The 19,997-nt window shown below is 41.1% G+C and overlaps 1 pseudogene across 1 annotated transcript in view; it reads left to right on the top strand.

Moving 5' to 3' along the window:
- Nucleotides 1-3,017: 3,017 nt before the first annotated feature.
- LOC109908341 (ATP-dependent 6-phosphofructokinase, muscle type-like) overlaps nucleotides 3,018-19,997 on the top strand; it is a 28,939-nt pseudogene continuing 11,959 nt past the window's right edge. The window contains exons 1-13 of the transcript XR_004203732.1: nucleotides 3,018-3,242; nucleotides 8,945-9,018; nucleotides 9,341-9,418; nucleotides 10,109-10,298; nucleotides 14,866-15,031; nucleotides 15,129-15,282; nucleotides 15,920-16,015; nucleotides 16,271-16,365; nucleotides 16,638-16,763; nucleotides 16,863-16,927; nucleotides 17,035-17,098; nucleotides 17,713-17,859; nucleotides 18,157-18,227. The product of XR_004203732.1 is annotated as an ATP-dependent 6-phosphofructokinase, muscle type-like (transcript). The remainder of the gene's footprint in view (nucleotides 3,243-8,944; nucleotides 9,019-9,340; nucleotides 9,419-10,108; nucleotides 10,299-14,865; nucleotides 15,032-15,128; nucleotides 15,283-15,919; nucleotides 16,016-16,270; nucleotides 16,366-16,637; nucleotides 16,764-16,862; nucleotides 16,928-17,034; nucleotides 17,099-17,712; nucleotides 17,860-18,156; nucleotides 18,228-19,997) is intronic.

Raw genomic sequence — 19,997 nt, 5'->3', positions numbered from 1 at the left:
GAATATGAAATTATGGGCAGAAAGACATTAAACTCACAAAACCAATTCATGTTGCCAATTATTTTAATGATTACTTCATTGACAAAGTGGGCAAACTTAGTCAGGAAATGCCAAAAATGAACATTGAGTCATCGTATTCCTGCATTAAAAAATAATGAAAGAAAAGTATTTGTACTTTTTTTTTTAAATCTAAAGTTAGTGTAGGAAAATTTGTTATTGATCAATAATGACAAACCTGGTTGAGTTTGTCCTCAGGCCTGGAGGGAAGCCAAAGTCATTCTGCGACCCAAGAGTGGTAAAGCAGCCTTTACTGGCTCTAATAGCAGACCTATCAGCTTGCTGCCAGCTCTTAGCAAACCATTGGAAAAAATGGTGTTTGACCAAATACAGTGCTATTTCTCTGTAAACAATCTGACAGACTTCCAGCATGCTCATGTACTGCACTGACACCAATGACTGACGATTGGTTGAAAAAAAATTGATAACATTGTTGGAGCTGTATTGTTAGATTTCAGTGCAGCCTTTGATATTATTGACCATAACCTGTTGAGAAAACATGTTTTATGGCTTTTCAACCTCAGCTCTGAATCCACTATATGGCAATCTAATACAACTCAGAGGGTTTTCTTTAATGGAAGCCTCTCTAATGTAAAACATGTAGTGTGTGGTGAACCGCAGGGCAGCTCTCTAGGCCCTCTTTTCTATTTTTACCAATGACCTGCCACTGACATTAAACAAAGCCTGTGTGTCCATATGCTGATTCACCCATATAAGTGTCAATAACCACAGCTAATGAATTCACCGAAACCCTTAACAAGGAGTTGCAGTCAATTTTGGAATGGGTGGCCAGTAATAAACTGGTCCTGAATATCGTATTTGGTACAAATCATTCCCTAAGTTCTAGACCAATGCAAAATCTGGTAATGAATGCTGTGGTTGAGACTAAATTACTTGTAGATTCAACGGTTGTAAAGATGGGGGAGAGGTCTGTTCATAATATAGAATTACTCAGCTTTTTTGACACATTCCTAAAGCAAGGCCTGCAGGCTCTAGTTTTGTCTAATCTTGATTATTTTCTAGTCTTGCAAAGAAAGACCTAGTTAAACTGCAGCTGGCCAAAAACTCAACGTCTTGCTCTTCATTGTAATCAGAGAGCTAATATATATACACTGCTCAAAAAAATAAAGGGAACACTAAAATAACACATCCTAGATCTGAATGAATGAAATATTTTTATTAAATACTTTTTTCTTTACATAGTTGAATGTGCTGACAACAAAATCCCACAAAAATTATCAATGGAAATCAAATTTATCAACCCATGGAGGTCTGGATTTGGAGTCACACTCAAAATTAAAGTGGAAAACCACACTACAGGCTGATCCAACTTTGATGTAATGTCCTTAAAACAAGTCAAAATGAGGCTCAGTAGTGTGTGTGGCCTCCACGTGCCTGTATGACCTAGGATATACACTGAGTATACAAAACATTAAGAACACCTGCTCTTTGCATGACAGACTGACCAGGTGAATCCAGATGAAAGCTATGGTCCCTTCTTGATTTAACTTGTTAAATCCACTTCAATCAGTGTAGATGAAGCGGAGGAGACCGGTTAGAGAATCATTTTAAAGCCTGGAGACATTTGAGACAATGATTGTGTATGCGTGCAGTTCAGAGGGTGAATGGACAAGAAAAATATTTAAGTGCCTTAGAAGATGGTATGGTAGTATGTGCCAGGGGCACCAATTTGTGCCAAGATCTGCAACGCTGTTGTTTTTTTCACGCTCAACAGTTTCCCGTGTGTGGTTTCCATACACATATTTAGTCTAAAATGTAGAGTCCTATGGGATGTTCATTGAAGAGGTCAGGGAGGAGGATGGTAAATGGGATCTTATATGCCTCCTTGTCTGTGTACCTACAGACACAAAAGTAAGAAGTTCAGTCATCTGCACCCAATACAGATAGCGATTCTTACCTCTTCGTTGATTGATTTCCATTGAATTGTGTCCATTTTCTGTTTTAGAAAGATTTGCACAAATATGAAAAGATACCTGGTATCATCATAAAACTATATATATATTTAGGTCATACAAAGGGGTCATACAATTTAACTTAAATTGAGGAGATCTTAACATAAGTGCCTGCACCTGCTGTCCTTTCAAATCGAAACATTTCAGTTGGGCAGTTAGGTTCCTGCAAGAACCCCCACCAACTAAGGAGGTTCCTCGATGAACCCAACCTCCTATGGGGTTCTTGGAAGAACTTTTTGGGAGGAATTTCCAGTGCCAAGAACCCTAAGTTTCTTCAAAGAACTTTGAGGATCTTAGAAGAACCTATGTTGAACCCCTAATAGAGTGTATTAATAAATAATCATGAATAATCCAAATGTGTGCTGATAAAACCATCCTGATAAAACCATCCTCATCTGTTCACCTACTCGTTCACCTGCGTCTCACAAAGACACAGCGGTTGGAACCAAAAATGTCAAATTTGAACTCATCAGACAAAGGACAGATTTCCACTGGTCAAATATTAATTGTTTGTGTTTCTTGGCCCAAGAAAGTCTTCGTATTGGTGTCCTTTAGTAGTAGTTTCAAATGCTCAAATGCTTTAAGAAGGAAAGAAATTCCAGAAATCAACTTTTAAAAAGGCACACCAGTTAATTTAAATACATTCCAGGTGACTACCTCATGAATCTGGTTGAGAGAATGCCAAGAGTGTGCAAAGCTGTCATCAAGACAAAGGGTGGCTACTTTGAAGAATCTCAAATTTAAAATATATTTTAATTTGTTTAACACTTTTTTGGTTACTACATGATTCCATATGTATTATTTCATAGTTTTGATGTCTTCATTATTATTCTACATTGTAGAGCATAGTAAGAAAAACAAAGAAAAACCCTGGAATGAGTGGGTGTGTCCAAACTTTTGACTGTATATTTAGCCCAGAGTAGTCATGTGTGTGTGTGTGTGTGTTAAGCAGGGGGGGTAGTGTCTTATAAAGCTGGTGCCGTTACCATTCTCTCTCTGAGTTGCAGGGTATCCGCCATAGGAGAGTATCAGCCATAGGAGAGTATCAGCCATAGGAGAGTATCAGCCATAGCCGTCTCCTTTCCTTCCTTAGTGCCACCACCTGGTTGGAGTTGAGCCCTGTAGACACCATGTCACATACAAGCATGGATCCAACCAAGATGGGTATCGGCCGGTCTGTCGCCGTGCTGACCTCAGGAGGTGATGCCCAAGGTAAGAAGTGTATATGTGTGTGTCATCAGAGAGACAGTGTGGGTTTGTTTGTGTGTGTGTGACTGCGTGCGTCTGTACACATATTTGTGTGTGTGTGTGCTTCAGTATTAGAAGTATTAGATGGTGATTGGGAGCATATACAGTCTGTTCTTTATTATGTCAACTTTACTAACCCAGCACCTGTTATTATGTCAACTTTACTAACCCAGCACCTGTTATTATGTCAACTTTACTAACCCAGCACCTGTTATTATGTCAACTTTACTAACCCAGCACCTGTTATTATGTCAACTTTACTAACCCAGCACCCGTTATTATGTCAACTTTACTAACCCAGCACCTGTTATTATGTCAACTTTACTAACCCAGCACCCGTATTATGTCAACTTTACTAACCCAGCACCTGTTATTATGTCAACTTTACTAACCCAGCACCTGTTATTATGTCAACTTTACTAACCCAGCACCTGTTATTATGTCAACTTTACTAACCCAGCACCTGTTATTATGTCAACTTTACTAACCCAGCACCTGTTATTATGTCAACTTTACTAACCCAGCACCTGTTATTATGTCAACTTTACTAACCCAGCACCTGTTATTATGTCAACTTTACTAACCCAGCACCTGTTATTATGTCAACTTTACTAACCCAGCACCTGTTATTATGTCAACTTTACTAACCCAACACCCGTTATTATGTCAACTTTACTAACCCAACACCTGTTATTATGTCAACATTACTAACCCAGCACCTGTTATTATGTCAAATTTACTAGCCCAGCACCTGAGTGTACAAAACATTAGGGACACCTTCCTAATATTGAGTTGCACCCCCTTTTCCCCTCTGAACAGTCTCAATTCGTCGGGGCATGGACTCTACAGGGTGTCAAAAGCGTTCCACAGGGATGCTGGCCCATGTTGACTCCAATGTTTCCCACAATTATGTCAAGTTTGCTGTCCTTTGGGTGGTGGACCATTCTTGATACACCCGGGATACTGTTGAGCATGAAAAACCCAGCAGCGTTGCAGTTGTTGACACAAACCAGTGCACCTGGCACCTACCTCCATACCCCGTTGAAAGGCACTTCAATATTTTGTCTTGGCACACATACACAATCCATCTCTCCTGAGTGGCGCGGCGGTCTAAGGCACTGCATCTCAGTGCTAGAGGCGTCACTACAAACACCCTGGACCGAATCCAGGCTGCATCTGGGAGTCTCATAGGGCGGTGCACAATTGGCCCAGCGTCGCCCGGGTTTGGCCGGTGTAGGCCGTCATTGTAAACAAGAATTTGTTCTTATCTGACTTGCCTAGTTAAATAAAAGTTTAATATATATATATTTTTTTAATGTCTCAATTGTCTCAAGGCTTAAAAATCCTTATTTAACCTGTCTCCTCCCCTTCATTTACAATGATTGAAGTGGATTTAACTAATGCCATCAATAAGGGATCATAGCTTCACCTGGATTCAGCTGGTCATTCTATGTCATGGAAAGAGCAGGTGTTCATAATGTTTTGTACACTCAGTGTACAAAACATTTTGCTGTTAATTAAATAACTTTTGCGGTTAAATTCCCATGTACCGAATAAATAATACAAGTTAAATGAGTTTTCTTTTGCATTTTCAACTGTGCTAATGATTTTGTCACAAAAACGATTGCGTTATCAAGCTAATGTGATCACTGTGGTCTTGGCACGTGCACTCTAGCCAACAGCTGGCAGAGACAGTGCGGGTAGGCTACCTACGTTATGACATTATTAGGGGTAGGGGATATTATTTGTATTTGTCAAACGGCAGCCAAGCATCTATCATCATGACACCAGAATATGATGTATTTATTGGAAAGGACCATCAAGCTCATCACGTGCACTTTCACCACCCTGTGAAGTTCATCACGTGCACTTTCACCACCCTGTGAAGTTCATCACAATTAATTTAATCTGTAGACTAATAAACTGCATGCGTTCCCTGAGTCGTAGTGGGAGGACCACACAATATAATCTCGTGACTCCAAGTTTACTTCAATATGATGGTAATTATATCAATATTTGAGTGTTAAAGGCTTTTTCACCTCCATTTCTCAAATAATGAATTTTACAGACACAAAAAGATCCCATCGTGTCCAACAAACAAATGATCTGTCGGCATTTATACAATTCTACCGAAATGTCCTGTTTCCATCACGGATGTTGTTATTTTTTATGCTGTTGTATTAGTTATGACTGTACACACATAAAAACTGTGGATGGAAATGTGGTTACTCATACATATTCCAACAGTCATCCTCTGGATACTGTAGAGAGAAAGACATAGGCCTATATTTGGGCCTCTTGATGGGGTAAGGGCTGACTGGTCCTAAAGGCATTGTCTTGGGCCATTTCCCATGCGGCTGGAGGTGACAGAGCACATCATTTAGGTCCGAGCCTACACTAGCATTATTCTCTGATGTTGACTGACCTCCAGCTCTCTCGGTTGATCTGACACAGTGTCAAATGAGTTTATATCAAACTCAACACCCTGAGTTGAACTAAGCGTTAGGGCTAGAGTTATTCTGTCTGAAGGGCTTCAAAAAGCATGCGTAAGGCAGACAAAAAACTGAAAGGGCAACTGAGATCAGTTATGCCAGTCAGATGCTGGAGGGGCTTGTGTTCTTGGTCGCTCAGTCCCAGGAGCCAGGTGTCAGTTGCAGATGGATGTCTTTGGCTTTTACCTTCACTGTGGTGGGCAGGGCAGGGAGGAGAACGTGATAAGTATAGTATGATAGCTATCCTGTACTCTTAGAGCCATGGGACTTTGGGACGTGTAGGCTGACATCCCATACAAATAACTGCACTTCTTGGCCATGATTTCACGCCCAGTCATCAGCTAGCATGTAAACAAAGATTTTTATACACTTGATCTCGGTTAACTGTGATTTGTTCAGATGCTCTATGTCCACAAGATATTATTATATAGTAGACTGCATCTTCCCCTAGCAGAGTTGCAGAAGAATATGTCTAATTACTCTTTACACAACAGTGAATAGATATCCTGGTAATATCCTACGTCACTCTCTTCTTTCTCTTGGTCCCTGAACAGCCATGAAGTGGTATACATTACAGTTTGTCTATAGTATGATGACTGATGTTAATATTGCTGACTTGTATCATTGATAGATGATTCCAATTCCAGGATTCCAAATGTGACCCCTGACCTTTTCCTTTGAGTTACTGTTGTCTCCCGCCTGTTCCTCCTCTGTCTTCATCTCCGTCTCCCCCTTGTGATCCTATGTCCCCCCAAAAAATGTGGGTCTAATTTTAGACCCTCTGACCTTTTTGTGGAATGTCATGTTATGGAGGCTTTCTTCCACAGCTGCTCTGTTGAAACTAGAGACCATCCTGTCCATGCTTGTGTATGGAGCAACCACAACACACATAGACGCAAGGGTGCACACACACACACCGTGGCCTTTACAGTGTTCTGAGCATGGAGGGAATATAGAGTAGAGTCAGACAGATCTGTTTACAGACATGACACCCTCTCTATTCTCACTCTGAAAATATGTGCAGGAGCCATTTTGAACGTTGTAGCCAAAACACTCTGAACCCAAAACACAAATGTCAAGGGACTTGATACCCATATGTCCATGATTGATAACACATGAAATGTATGTGTATAAAGCATTGACATATGGGTATCAAGTCACTCTGGAGCTATAAAAGTCACTTTAATGTGTTTAACCATGTGTCATGACTCTCCTGACAGTGGATCAAAGGACCCATCAGCTAGGCAAATGTTTGAAGATAGCCAGAACCTCTCTCTCCCACAAAAGAGGGATGGGGGGGGGGGGCTGTGCCAGTCTTGACACCTTACCACTAGGTTGTAAATTTAGAGATAACTTTCTCTTCCTTTCTCTGCAGTATTGGAAGACTGAAACACTCTTTGTTACAGAGAGACTTTTGCCACCAAAACCTTTTTTCCAAGAGAGTGAACAATATTCATAAGATAGGAATGTTAAGAATGGTCCGGGGTGGTCTAAAGAATAATTCTGTCACATTGTTTATTATTTTGTGATGTCATTAATGATGGTATAACACAGTAACTGAAAGTTAGGAAGGAAACACATTCTATCTGTCAAGTTTACATCTAAATGTTGTATAAAATACATGATTACATATGAGAATACTTTTGTGAAGATAGCAATGTGATTTTGGCCTTCTAAATGAGATAATAGTTTTTCATATAAACTTGTGCCCAGTCAGTAACCGCCTACCCTAATGAAGTCAGAAGAGCGTATCAGCGTCATGGAACCGCCTTTCTGACCAGAGTGCTTAAAATGACAGAATTAACATATCAGACCAGCCTGATGGACAGTGTGAGCTGAACATTACGAAATTATTTAAACTCTGCAGACCAGTCTGACAGACAGTGTGAGCTGAATGTTACGAAATGGTTTAAACTCTACAGACCAGTCTGACAGACAGTGTGAGCTGAATGTTACGAAATGATTTAAACTCTACAGACCAGCCTGACAGACTGCGTGAGCTGAACGTTACAAAATGTTTTCAACACCACAGACAGCCGAAGTACAGCGCGAGCTGAACGTTTCAAATGGTTAAAACTACTAGCAGTGGCTACACAGTGGCTAAAATGGTGAGACCTGTACATTGCCAGGATACTACTGGTGTGTAAAGTAATTGGCAGCTGAAGCCTGAATAATCAACCATTGATACCAAAAGACATGAGACGTTTGTCAACATGTTGAAATGGTGAGAAGCTCTGAAGCTCTCAACCTCAACACTAGAAGATAACCAAACACACCACTACCAGAGAAGCTCTACAAAGGACATTGTGACCTCTGGTGGACAAACCAGAGCCTTACATACATCGACAACTTCACCATAGGAGTTGTCGAGTTCAACAGAGATGTAACAATGATCAAGGACAGCTACGCATAAATATATATAGCATTTCTAATACAAATTAGCGGTGGTTAGGGTGCTAATCTAAGTGTTGTCTCTCTTTGTCTCTCTCTCCCTCTCTTTACTTACCCCTCACTCTCCATATGTGTTATAAGCCGTCATACCTTGTCTTTTTTCACCCCAATTTCATGGTATCCAATTGGTAGTAGTTACCGTCTTGCCCCATCACTTCAACTCCTGTACGGACTCAGGAGCGGCGAAGGTCGAGAGCCATGCGTCCTCCGAAACACAACCCAACCAATCCGCATTGCTTCTTGACACAATGCACATCCAACCCGGAAGCCAGATGCACCAATGTTTTGGAGGAAACACCGTACACCTTGCGACCTGGTCAGCCAAACCCTCCCTAACCCGGACGACGCTGGGCCAATTGTGAGCCGCCCCATGGGTCTCCCGGTCGCGGCCGGCTGTGACAGAGCCTGGGCTCGAACCTGTGTCTGGTGGCACAGCAAGCACTACGATGCAGTGCCTTAGAGTGTGTGTGTGTGTGTGTGTGTGTGTGTGTGTGTGTGTGTGTGTGTGTGTGTGTGTGTGTGTGTGTGTGTGTGTGTGTACGCGTGCGTGCGTGTGTGTGTGTGTCACTGTAAACTTTGACAAGCTATTCTTTTTTTTGTGCAGTGCATTGACCCTCAGGGCAACACTTACTGAAATGTGTAAGGCTTTATAACTTGTTATATACTTATATGAGCCTTCAGTCAGTCCTGAAAACCCCATGTTTGTCTGTCTGTGTCTCTCAGGTATGAACGCGGCTGTGAGGGCCACAGTCAGAGTTGGTCTCTACACTGGAGCCAAAGTCTACTTTGTTCATGAGGTAAAGACATACAGTAGAATATAATACAATCACAATCACAGTTCTGTGACTCAAGTTTATACCCTTGATAATGTGTTGTCTATCATTGCTGATCACCCATACTATAGTGTCTTCTACTATTAATTCATTCCTGATCTGACTGAAGGTTTAAGAAATTCACTGCCAAGAAATAGATTCTATCACAAACCACATTGAGAGCAAAGATGTGTCGCTGTAGTAGCATGCTGCTGTCTCCCATTTCAGAAGGCAGTGTTCCTCGTGTGTGGGTGAAACCCCGTTAAAGATAATAGTTTGTATTTGTGTTGATGATGTGTGTCTCCAGGGTTACCAGGGTCTGGTGGACGGAGGAGACAACATCAAACTGGCCACCTGGGAGAGTGTGTCCATGATGCTGCAACTGGTGAGTCCTGTTATCAGACTCACACCCACTGATGCCAATACAGGAGTCAGGACACAACTGTCATAAACTCACTGCCTAGAGAGGGTATTACAGTAAATGAATGACAAGAAACCAAGAGTTCTGCTTTATTTGAATATTAGAGACAGATACAGACTCACAACCAAGAGTGTTCATAGATGGTGATGATGATGATGACGATGATGCCTACTGTAACTAAGAGAGAACAGCGGTCGGCTCCAGTAACACAAACTGACCTCTGCGCCCACAGAGTATTTGGATTGAGTCGGGACCTGGCCAGGCGCCATGGGAAGATCAAAGCAGGGAGGAATTACGGGCGGGCGGGCGGGCGGGCAGGTGGGCAGGTGGGCAGGCGGGCAGGCAGGCAGGCAGGAAGGAAGGACTGGGTTCTGAACAGATAGTTCAGGGCTTCTGCTCTTTTCTATAACCTGTAGGAACACCATATATGGTCTATACTTGCCATTTAGGTTTCTCAGTTATGCTTGACACAGATTGCTATATGGGGGGGATTTGCAGGGTATAAACAAATTAAAAACTGTAGTATTTACTATAGTTTAAAAAGTGTAGTGTTTTTACATATAATACTTTAGGATTTACTATAGTATTCTACAGTATTGCACCGGTCTGAGGGACTTTGTCTTTCTTCTGATTCAATGAGTCTCTCTCTACCAGGGTGGCACGGTCATCGGCAGTGCCCGCTGCATGGACTTCAGAGCCAGGGAGGGCCGCATGAAGGCTGCCCTGAACTTGGTCAAGCTGGGTATCACCAACCTGTGTGTGATCGGGGGTGATGGTAGTCTAACCGGAGCTAACCAGTTCAGGACGGAGTGGTCCACTCTGCTGGTCGACCTGGTCAAAGCCGGTAAGGCTGAAAAACACCACGGGGACTATGGAAAACCCCTAAGAACTGGGAAGGGTCACAAAAAAAATCTATGTCCTCATGGAAACACTTCATTGAGATTGGATAGTTCATTGAGATGGGATAGTTCATTGAGATTGGATAGTTCATTGAGATTGGATAGTTCATTGAGATGGGATAGTTCATTGAGATTGGATAGTTCATTGAGATTGGATAGTTCATTGAGAATGGATAGTTCATTGAGATTGGATAGTTCATTGAGATTGGATAGTTCATTGAGATTGGATAGTTCATTGAGATTGGATAGTTCATTGAGATTGGATAGTTCATTGAGATTGGATAGTTCATTGAAATGGGATAGTTCATTGAGATTGGATAGTTCATTGAAATGGGATAGTTCATTGAGATTGGATAGTTCATTGAGATTGGATAGTTCATTGAGATTGGATAGTTCATTGAGATTGGATAGTTCATTGAAATGGGATAGTTCATTGAGATTGGATAGTTCATTGAAATGGGATAGTTCATTGAAATGGGATAGTTCATTGAGATTGGATAGTTCATTGAGATTGGATAGTTAATTGAAATGGGATAGTTCATTGAAATTGGATAGTTCATTGAAATGGGATAGTTCATTGAGATTGGATAGTTCATTGAAATGGGATAGTTCATTGAAATGGGATAGTTCATTGAAATTGGATAGTTAATTGAAATGGGATAGTTCATTGAGATTGGATAGTTCATTGAGATGGGATAGTTCATTGAGATTGGATAGTTCATTGAAATGGGATAGTTCTGTGAGATGGGATAGTTCATTGAGATGGGATAGTTCATTGAGATGGGATAGTTCATTGAGATTGGATAGTTCATTGAAATGGGATAGTTCTGTGAGATGGGATAGTTCATTGAGATGGGATAGTTCATTGAAATGGGATAGTTCATTGAGATTGGATAGTTCATTGAGATTGGATAGTTCATTGAGATTGGATAGTTCATTGAGATTGGATAGTTCATTGAAATGGGATAGTTCATTGAGATTGGATAGTTCATTGAAATGGGATAGTTCATTGAGATTGGATAGTTCATTGAGATTGGATAGTTCATTGAGATTGGATAGTTCATTGAGATTGGATAGTTCATTGAAATGGGATAGTTCATTGAGATTGGATAGTTCATTGAAATGGGATAGTTCATTGAAATGGGATAGTTCATTGAGATTGGATAGTTCATTGAGATTGGATAGTTAATTGAAATGGGATAGTTCATTGAAATTGGATAGTTCATTGAAATGGGATAGTTCATTGAGATTGGATAGTTAATTGAAATGGGATAGTTCATTGAAATGGGATAGTTCATTGAAATTGGATAGTTAATTGAAATGGGATAGTTCATTGAGATTGGATAGTTCATTGAGATGGGATAGTTCATTGAGATTGGATAGTTCATTGAAATGGGATAGTTCTGTGAGATGGGATAGTTCATTGAGATGGGATAGTTCATTGAGATGGGATAGTTCATTGAGATTGGATAGTTCATTGAAATGGGATAGTTCTGTGAGATGGGATAGTTCATTGAGATGGGATAGTTCATTGAAATGGGATAGTTCATTGAGATTGGATAGTTCATTGAAATGGGATAGTTCTGTGAGATGGGATAGTTCATTGAGATGGGATAGTTCATTGAGATTGGATAGTTCATTGAAATGGGATAGTTCATTGAGATGGGATAGTTCATTGAGATGGGATAGTTCATTGAGATTGGATAGTTCATTGAAATGGAATAGTTCATTGAGATTGGATAGTTCATTGAGATTGGATAGTTCATTGAGATTGGATAGTTCATTGAGATTGGATAGTTCATTGAGATTGGATAGTTCATTGAGATTGGATAGTTCATTGAAATGGGATAGTTCATTGAGATTGGATAGTTCATTGAAATGGGATAGTTCATTGAGATTGGATAGTTCATTGAGATTGGATAGTTCATTGAAATGGGATAGTTCATTGAGATTGGATAGTTCATTGAGATTGGATAGTTCATTGAGATTGGATAGTTCATTGAGATTGGATAGTTCATTGAAATGGGATAGTTCATTGAAATGGGATAGTTCATTGAGATTGGATAGTTCATTGAAATGGGATAGTTCATTGAAATGGGATAGTTCATTGAGATTGGATAGTTCATTGAGATTGGATAGTTCATTGAGATTGGATAGTTCATTGAGATTGGATAGTTCATTGAAATGGGATAGTTCATTGAGATTGGATAGTTCATTGAAATGGGATAGTTCATTGAGATGGGATAGTTCATTGAAATGGGATAGTTCATTGAGATTGGATAGTTCATTGAGATTGGATAGTTCATTGAAATGGGATAGTTCATTGAGATTGGATAGTTCATTGAGATTGGATAGTTCATTGAGATTGGATAGTTCATTGAGATTGGATAGTTCATTGAAATGGGATAGTTCTGTGAGATGGGATAGTTCATTGAAATGGGATAGTTCATTGAAATGGGATAGTTCATTGAGATTGGATAGTTCATTGAGATTGGATAGTTAATTGAAATGGGATAGTTCATTGAAATTGGATAGTTCATTGAAATGGGATAGTTCATTGAGATTGGATAGTTCATTGAGATTGGATAGTTCATTGAAATGGGATAGTTCATTGAGATTGGATAGTTCATTGAGATTGGATAGTTCATTGAGATTGGATAGTTCATTGAGATTGGATAGTTCATTGAGATTGGATAGTTCATTGAGATTGGATAGTTCATTGAAATGGGATAGTTCATTGAGATTGGATAGTTCATTGAAATGGGATAGTTCATTGAAATGGGATAGTTCATTGAGATTGGATAGTTCATTGAGATTGGATAGTTCATTGAGATTGGATAGTTCATTGAGATTGGATAGTTCATTGAAATGGGATAGTTCATTGAGATTGGATAGTTCATTGAAATGGGATAGTTCATTGAGATGGGATAGTTCATTGAAATGGGATAGTTCATTGAGATTGGATAGTTCATTGAGATTGGATAGTTCATTGAAATGGGATAGTTCATTGAGATTGGATAGTTCATTGAGATTGGATAGTTCATTGAGATTGGATAGTTCATTGAGATTGGATAGTTCATTGAAATGGGATAGTTCTGTGAGATGGGATAGTTCATTGAAATGGGATAGTTCATTGAAATGGGATAGTTCATTGAGATTGGATAGTTCATTGAGATTGGATAGTTAATTGAAATGGGATAGTTCATTGAAATTGGATAGTTCATTGAAATGGGATAGTTCATTGAGATTGGATAGTTCATTGAGATGGATAGTTCATTGAAATGGGATAGTTCATTGAGATTGGATAGTTCATTGAGATTGGATAGTTCATTGAGATTGGATAGTTCATTGAGATTGGATAGTTCATTGAGATTGGATAGTTCATTGAGATTGGATTCATTGAAATTGGATAGTTCATTGAGATTGGATAGTTCATTGAGATTGGATAGTTCATTGAGATTGGATAGTTCATTGAAATGGGATAGTTCATTGAGATGGGATAGTTCATTGAGATTGGATAGTTCATTGAGATTGGATAGTTCATTGAAATGGGATAGTTCTGTGAGATGGGATAGTTCATTGAAATGGGATAGTTCATTGAGATGGGATAGTTCATTGAAATGGGATAGTTCATTGAGATGGGATATTCATTGAGATGGGATAGTTCATTGAGATGGGATAGTTCATTGAAATGGGATAGTTCATTGAGATGGGATAGTTCATTGAGATGGGATAGTTCATTGAGATGGGATAGTTCATTGAGATGGGATAGTTCATTGAGATGGGATAGTTCATTGAGATGGGATAGTTCATTGAGATGGGATAGTGATAGTTCATTGAGATGGGATAGTTCATTGAGATGGGATAGTTCATTGAAATGGGATAGTTCATTGAGATGGGATAGTTCATTGAAATGGGATAGTTCATTGAGATGGGATAATTCATTGAGATGGGATAGTTAATTGAGATGGGATAGTTCATTGAAATGGGATAGTTCATTGAGATGGGATAGTTCATTGAGATGGGATAGTTCATTGAGATGGGATAGTTCATTGAGATGGGATAGTTCATTGAGATGGGATAGTTCATTGAGATGGGATAGTTCATTGAGATGGGATAGTTCATTGAGATGGGATAGTTCATTGAGATGGGATAGTTCATTGAGATGGGATAGTTCATTGAAATGGGATAGTTCATTGAGATGGGATAGTTCATTGAGATGGGATAGTTCATTGAGATGGGATAGTTCATTGAGATGGGATAGTTCATTGAAATGGGATAGTTCATTGAGATGGGATAGTTCATTGAAATGGGATAGTTCATTGAAAGTACAAAATGCTTCTTTATTATTAAGACCCAATACAGGGTTTATTTACTTAACCACTGATGCAGTTTCAGCATTCTTTGTCATTTCTTTTCACCATAAAACATTTTGAGCGATCCCAGATCCTTATATTGGTGGAATTGCTGTTGAATATAACTGACAGAAGTGTGGGACTTCTCTGTCTCCAGGTAAGATCAGTGATGACGAGGCCAAGACGTCGTCCCACCTCAACATAGTAGGCATGGTGGGTTCTATCGACAATGACTTCTGTGGCACAGACATGACCATCGGGACAGACTCCGCCCTCCACCGCATCATAGAGGTGGTGGATGCCATCACCACGACCGCACAGAGGTGAGGAGAGGAGAGGTCATCGCTGTCACACACGGTTTCTGTTGTCTCTTTGGCACCTGGTTTATAACAAAGAGGTTTCCTCTGTTGTTCTCCTCAGTCACCAGAGGACCTTCATCCTGGAGGTGATGGGTAGACACTGTGGCTACTTGGCCCTGGTGACTGCTCTGGCCTGCGGTGCTGACTGGGTGTTCATCCCAGAGATGCCCCCAGATGAGGGATGGGAGGGGCATCTGTGCAGAAGACTGGCTGATGTATGTTTACAATCACAGACAGACTGACACTAGCCTTCTGGACAGGATTCTCTTCTCTTCTACTCTTCTCCTATTCTCCTCTTCTCTACTCTTCTTCTCTACTCTTCTTCTCTTCTCCTCTTCTCTACTCTTCTTCTCTTCTCTCCTCTTCTTCTCTACTCTTCTTCTCTTCTCTCCTCTTCTTCTCTACTCTTCTTCTTCTTTTCTTCTCATCCTCTTCTTCTCCTCCTCTTCTTCTTCTCCTCTTCTTCTTTTCCTCTTCTTCTTCTCTTCTTCTCCTCCTCTTCTTATTCTCCTCTTCTCCTCTTCTTCGCTTCTTCTTCTCTTCTTCTCCTCCTCTTCTCCTCTTCTTCTTCTCCTCTTCTTCTCTTCTTCTCCTCCTCTTCTTCTTCTCCTCTTCTCCTCTTCTCCTCTTCTTCTCTTCTTCTTCTCCTCCTCTTCTTCTTCTCCTCTTATTCTCTTTTCTTCTTCTCCTCTTCCCCTCTACTCTTCTCCTCTTCATCTCTTATTTTCAATTTTTTTCTCCATATTGAAGTACTTTTTAAATACAACACATTACACCACAATCTTTCATTCCAGTTATCTGTTTCCAGCCTTGGTACCTAATCACCAAACTGACGTATTGTGTCTCTGACAGCAAAGGGCCAGAGGATGTCGTCTGAATGTGATCATTGTGGCAGAGGGAGCTATGGGCAGAGATGGAAAACCCATTGGCTCTGAAGACATCAAGAAGGTCAGCAAGCTCTCCCTCATATTACTGTTCCTAGCAGTTCAAATGGTTTTGTTTGTTTGCTTGTTTGTTAAGACCTCTTTTGGAGTAGTCTCGTCCACCAACCATTTCACTCTATGTGGACAAGGTTACTTTTAGCCCATTTCCTAAATATTACCTCAGAGTTAAAGCATTAATTTTCTACTGCATTGTCTACCAGGGTTTGAATAAGGTTAAACTGTCAGTTGCTAGCAGCTCTTCGTGTGTTTACGCTTGTAGTTGGTGGAGAAGAATTTGGGCTTTGACACCCGTACCACTGTCCTGGGACACGTGCAGAGAGGCGGTACCCCCCCTCCGCCTTCGACAGAATCCTGGTAGGTCTCCCTCTCTCTCTCTCTCTCTCTCTCTCTCTCTCTCTCTCTATGCGTATGAGCAAAAGCATGTCTGACTGTGTAATGGTGTAATGTGATGTGTTTGTGTGTGCATGTGCATGTAATGGTGTTTGTGTGTGTGTGTTCTTCCCAATCCCCATTGCAACAGGATTTGTGTGGAGGCTCTGTTGGTGTGTGTGTGTCTCTCTCTAATGTGTGTTGTGATTGTGTCTGACTGTGGTGTCTCTCTAATCCTGGTGTGTGTTCTCCCCCAGGGCAGCAGGATGGGTGTGGAGGCTGTGATGGCCCTGTTGGAGGCCACTCCAGAGACCCCGGCCTGTGTGGTCAGTCTGTCCGGTAACCAGGCTGTCAGGCTGCCCCTCATGGAGTGTGTCCAAGTGGTCAGTATCAGTAACTAAGCCCCATCAACTGTTGTATGTGTGCCATTCTAATGTGTTCAGCTATATCTGAGCACCCCCCCCCTCTCTCTGTCTCCTCAGACTAAGGATGTGACTACTGCCATGGCTGAGAATAGATGGGAGGATGCTATCAAGCTCAGAGGAAAGTAAGAACACTAGCCTACTTTTACCAATCTAACAATGTCTTCCCTGTTACTGAAACTACTACATCCGAGTGGGATGTTACATCACTGTTTTTGTTGGCCCTGTCCAGGAGCTTTGAAAACAACTGGAACACATACAAGATGCTAGCCCACATCAACCCTCCAGATACCAAGGTAAGGGACAACACCTACACAATTAACACAGGAGTTGCATTAAATTAGTTACAAAACTAAAGCACTAACAGATCAATATGTCACCATTCTCTCCTCTCCTCTCCTCTCCTCTCCTCTCCTCTCCTCTCCTCTCCTCTCCTCTCCTCTCCTCTCCTCTCCTCTCCTCTCCTCTCCTCTCCTCTCCTCTCCTCTCCTCTCCTCTCCTCTCCTCTCCTCTCCTCTCCTCTCCACCTCTCCTCTCCCCTTTTCTCCACCTCCACCTCTCCTCTCACCTTCTCTCCTCTCCCGTTCTCTCCACCTCTTCTCGCCTCTTCTCACCTCTCCCCCTCTCTCCACATATCCTCTCCTCTCCCCTTCTCTCTACCTCTTCTTTCATCTTCACTCCACCTCTCCTCTCCCCTTCTCTCCACCTCCACCTCCACCTCTCCTCTCCCCTTCTCTCCACCTCCACCTCTCCACCTCCACCTCCACCTCTCCTCTCACCTTCTCTCCACCTCCACCTCCCCCTATCCTCTCCTCCTCCACCTCCCCCTATCCTCTCCTCTCACCTTCTCTCCACCTCCTCCTCTCCTCTTCTCTCCACCTCTCCTCTTCTCTCCACCTCTCCCTTCCAGAGCAACATTAATGTGGCCATAGTTAACGTCGGTGCCCCCTGTGCTGGTATGAATGCCGCCGTGCGTTCTGCAGTGAGGATTGGAATCATTCAGGGACACAATATGCTGGCCGTTCATGACGGGTTTGAGGGTCTCGCTCACGGAAATGTACGTACACATTACTAACTATGCACTGCACTCTACGCAGAGCCCATTCGTCTCAGCCTAAACTCCTCTATTGATCAGGGCCTGTACTCATAAATCATCTCAGAGTAGGAGTGCAGATCTAGGATCAGGTCCCTTTTGTCCATTTAATCCTATACATAATGGTATATAAGGCTCGGATGCTTTGTTGTTTAGAGAACCAGGTCATCTATAATCTAAAGATAGAACAAGGCCTGGTACAATAACTCTTGTCCAGTGAAGCTTGAAACCTCTGACCACTGATCTTTACCCCTTGACCAGATCGTGCCCATCACCTGGACAGGAGTGTCAGGCTGGACTGGGAAGGGAGGCTCTGAGTTGGGCACCAAGAGGTATTACATAATTTCTCTTTTTCAACTCAGTTTGTATTGTCAACTGGGGTGGAACCAATGATTTATATATACACTAGATGACTGACAGGTGTCTTGTTTTGAAGCCACTGCGCCTCCATCTTGGCATTCCCTACCATAGTAAAAAATTATATCTCTACTTGTTTTTACCATGTTTATTCTATTACAGACACCTTAATGCATACTTTTAAATTATTTTGTGTGAGCTAAACATAAAAATATAAATGAAAAAATATATAAAAACATTTTCCTTTATAGTATAATATTTTGAAAGTACTAATGTTACTGTCCCCACTGCAACAACAAAAACATTTTGTCCTTGAAACGTTGAATTAAAATAGAGCTAGCCAGCTTGTAGTCCTAAAACACATAAATAAGTTACCTCTGTTTTTTTCAGACATCCTAATGGCAAAATTGAATGTGGAAAAAAATTGTGGTTTTGAAAATAAGGTCTGAGGTTAACACAGGCTTAGGAGATCTTATACGTTTTGCTCTATGAGATAATAGCAGTCAGTTAACATGACCTTTATGATGCCTTTATGTGATGTATGTGTTTTTCATTACTATGTATACTACCAGTAAAAAGTTTTAGAACATCTACTCAGTCAAGGGGTTTCTTTATTTGTATTGTTTTCTACATTGTAGAATAATAGTGAAGACATCAAAACTATTAAATAACACATATGGAATCATGTAGGAACCAAACAAGTGTTAAACTAATCAAAATATATGTTATATTTGAGATTCTTCAAAGTAGCCACTTTTTGCCTTGATGACAGCTTTGCACACACTTGGCATTCTCTCAACCAGCTTCACCTGGAATGCTTTTCCAAATAGGAGTTCCCACATATGCTGAGCACTTATTGGCTGCTTTTCCTTCACTCTGCTGTCCAATTCATCGCAAACCATCTTGATTTGGTTGAGGTCGGGGGATTGTGGAGGCCAGGTCATCTGTTGCAGCACTCCATCACTCTCCTTCTTGGTAAAATAGCCCTTACACAGCCTGGAGGTGTGTTGGGTCATTGTCCTGTTGAAAAACAAATGATAGTCCAACTAAGCCAAAAGCAGATGTGATGACGTTTCGCTGCAGAATGCTGTGGTAGCCATGCTGGTTAAGTGTGCCTTGAATTCTAAATAAATCACAGACATTGTCACCAGCAAAGCACACCCACACCATAACACCTCCTCCTCCATGCTTTACGGTGGGAAATACACATGCAGAGATCATTCGTTCATCCACACTGCATCTCACAAAGACACTGCGGTTGGAACCAAAAATCTCAAATTTGGACTCCAGACCAAAGGACAAATTTCCACCGGTTTAATGTCCTTGTTTCTTGGCCCAAGCAAGTCTCTTCTTGTTGTTGGTGTTCTTTAGTAGTGGTTTCTTTGCAGCAATTCGACCATGATGGCCTGATTCACAGTCTCCTCTGAACAGTTGATGTTGAGATGTGTCCGTTACTTGAACTCTGAAGCATTTATTTGGGCTTCAATTTCTGAGGCTGGTAACTCCAATGAACTTCCTCTGCAGCAGAAGTAACTCTGGGTCTTCCTATCCTGTGACGGTCCTCATGAGAGCCAGTTTCATCATAGCACTTGATGTTTTTTGCTACTGCATTTGAAGAAACTTTCAAAGTTTTTGAAATTTTCCGGATTGACTGACCTTCATGTCTTAAAGTAATGATGGACTGTCGTTTCTCTTTGCTTATTTGAGCTCTTCTTGCCATAATATGGACTTGGTCTTTTACCAAA

Source organism: Oncorhynchus kisutch, linkage group LG17 (assembly GCF_002021735.2).
Source record: "Oncorhynchus kisutch isolate 150728-3 linkage group LG17, Okis_V2, whole genome shotgun sequence".
In the NCBI taxonomy this organism is placed as follows: Eukaryota; Metazoa; Chordata; class Actinopteri; order Salmoniformes; family Salmonidae; genus Oncorhynchus; species Oncorhynchus kisutch.
The sequence above is the reverse complement of the archived record's forward strand: the minus strand, read 5'-3'. Positions and strand labels throughout refer to the sequence as shown.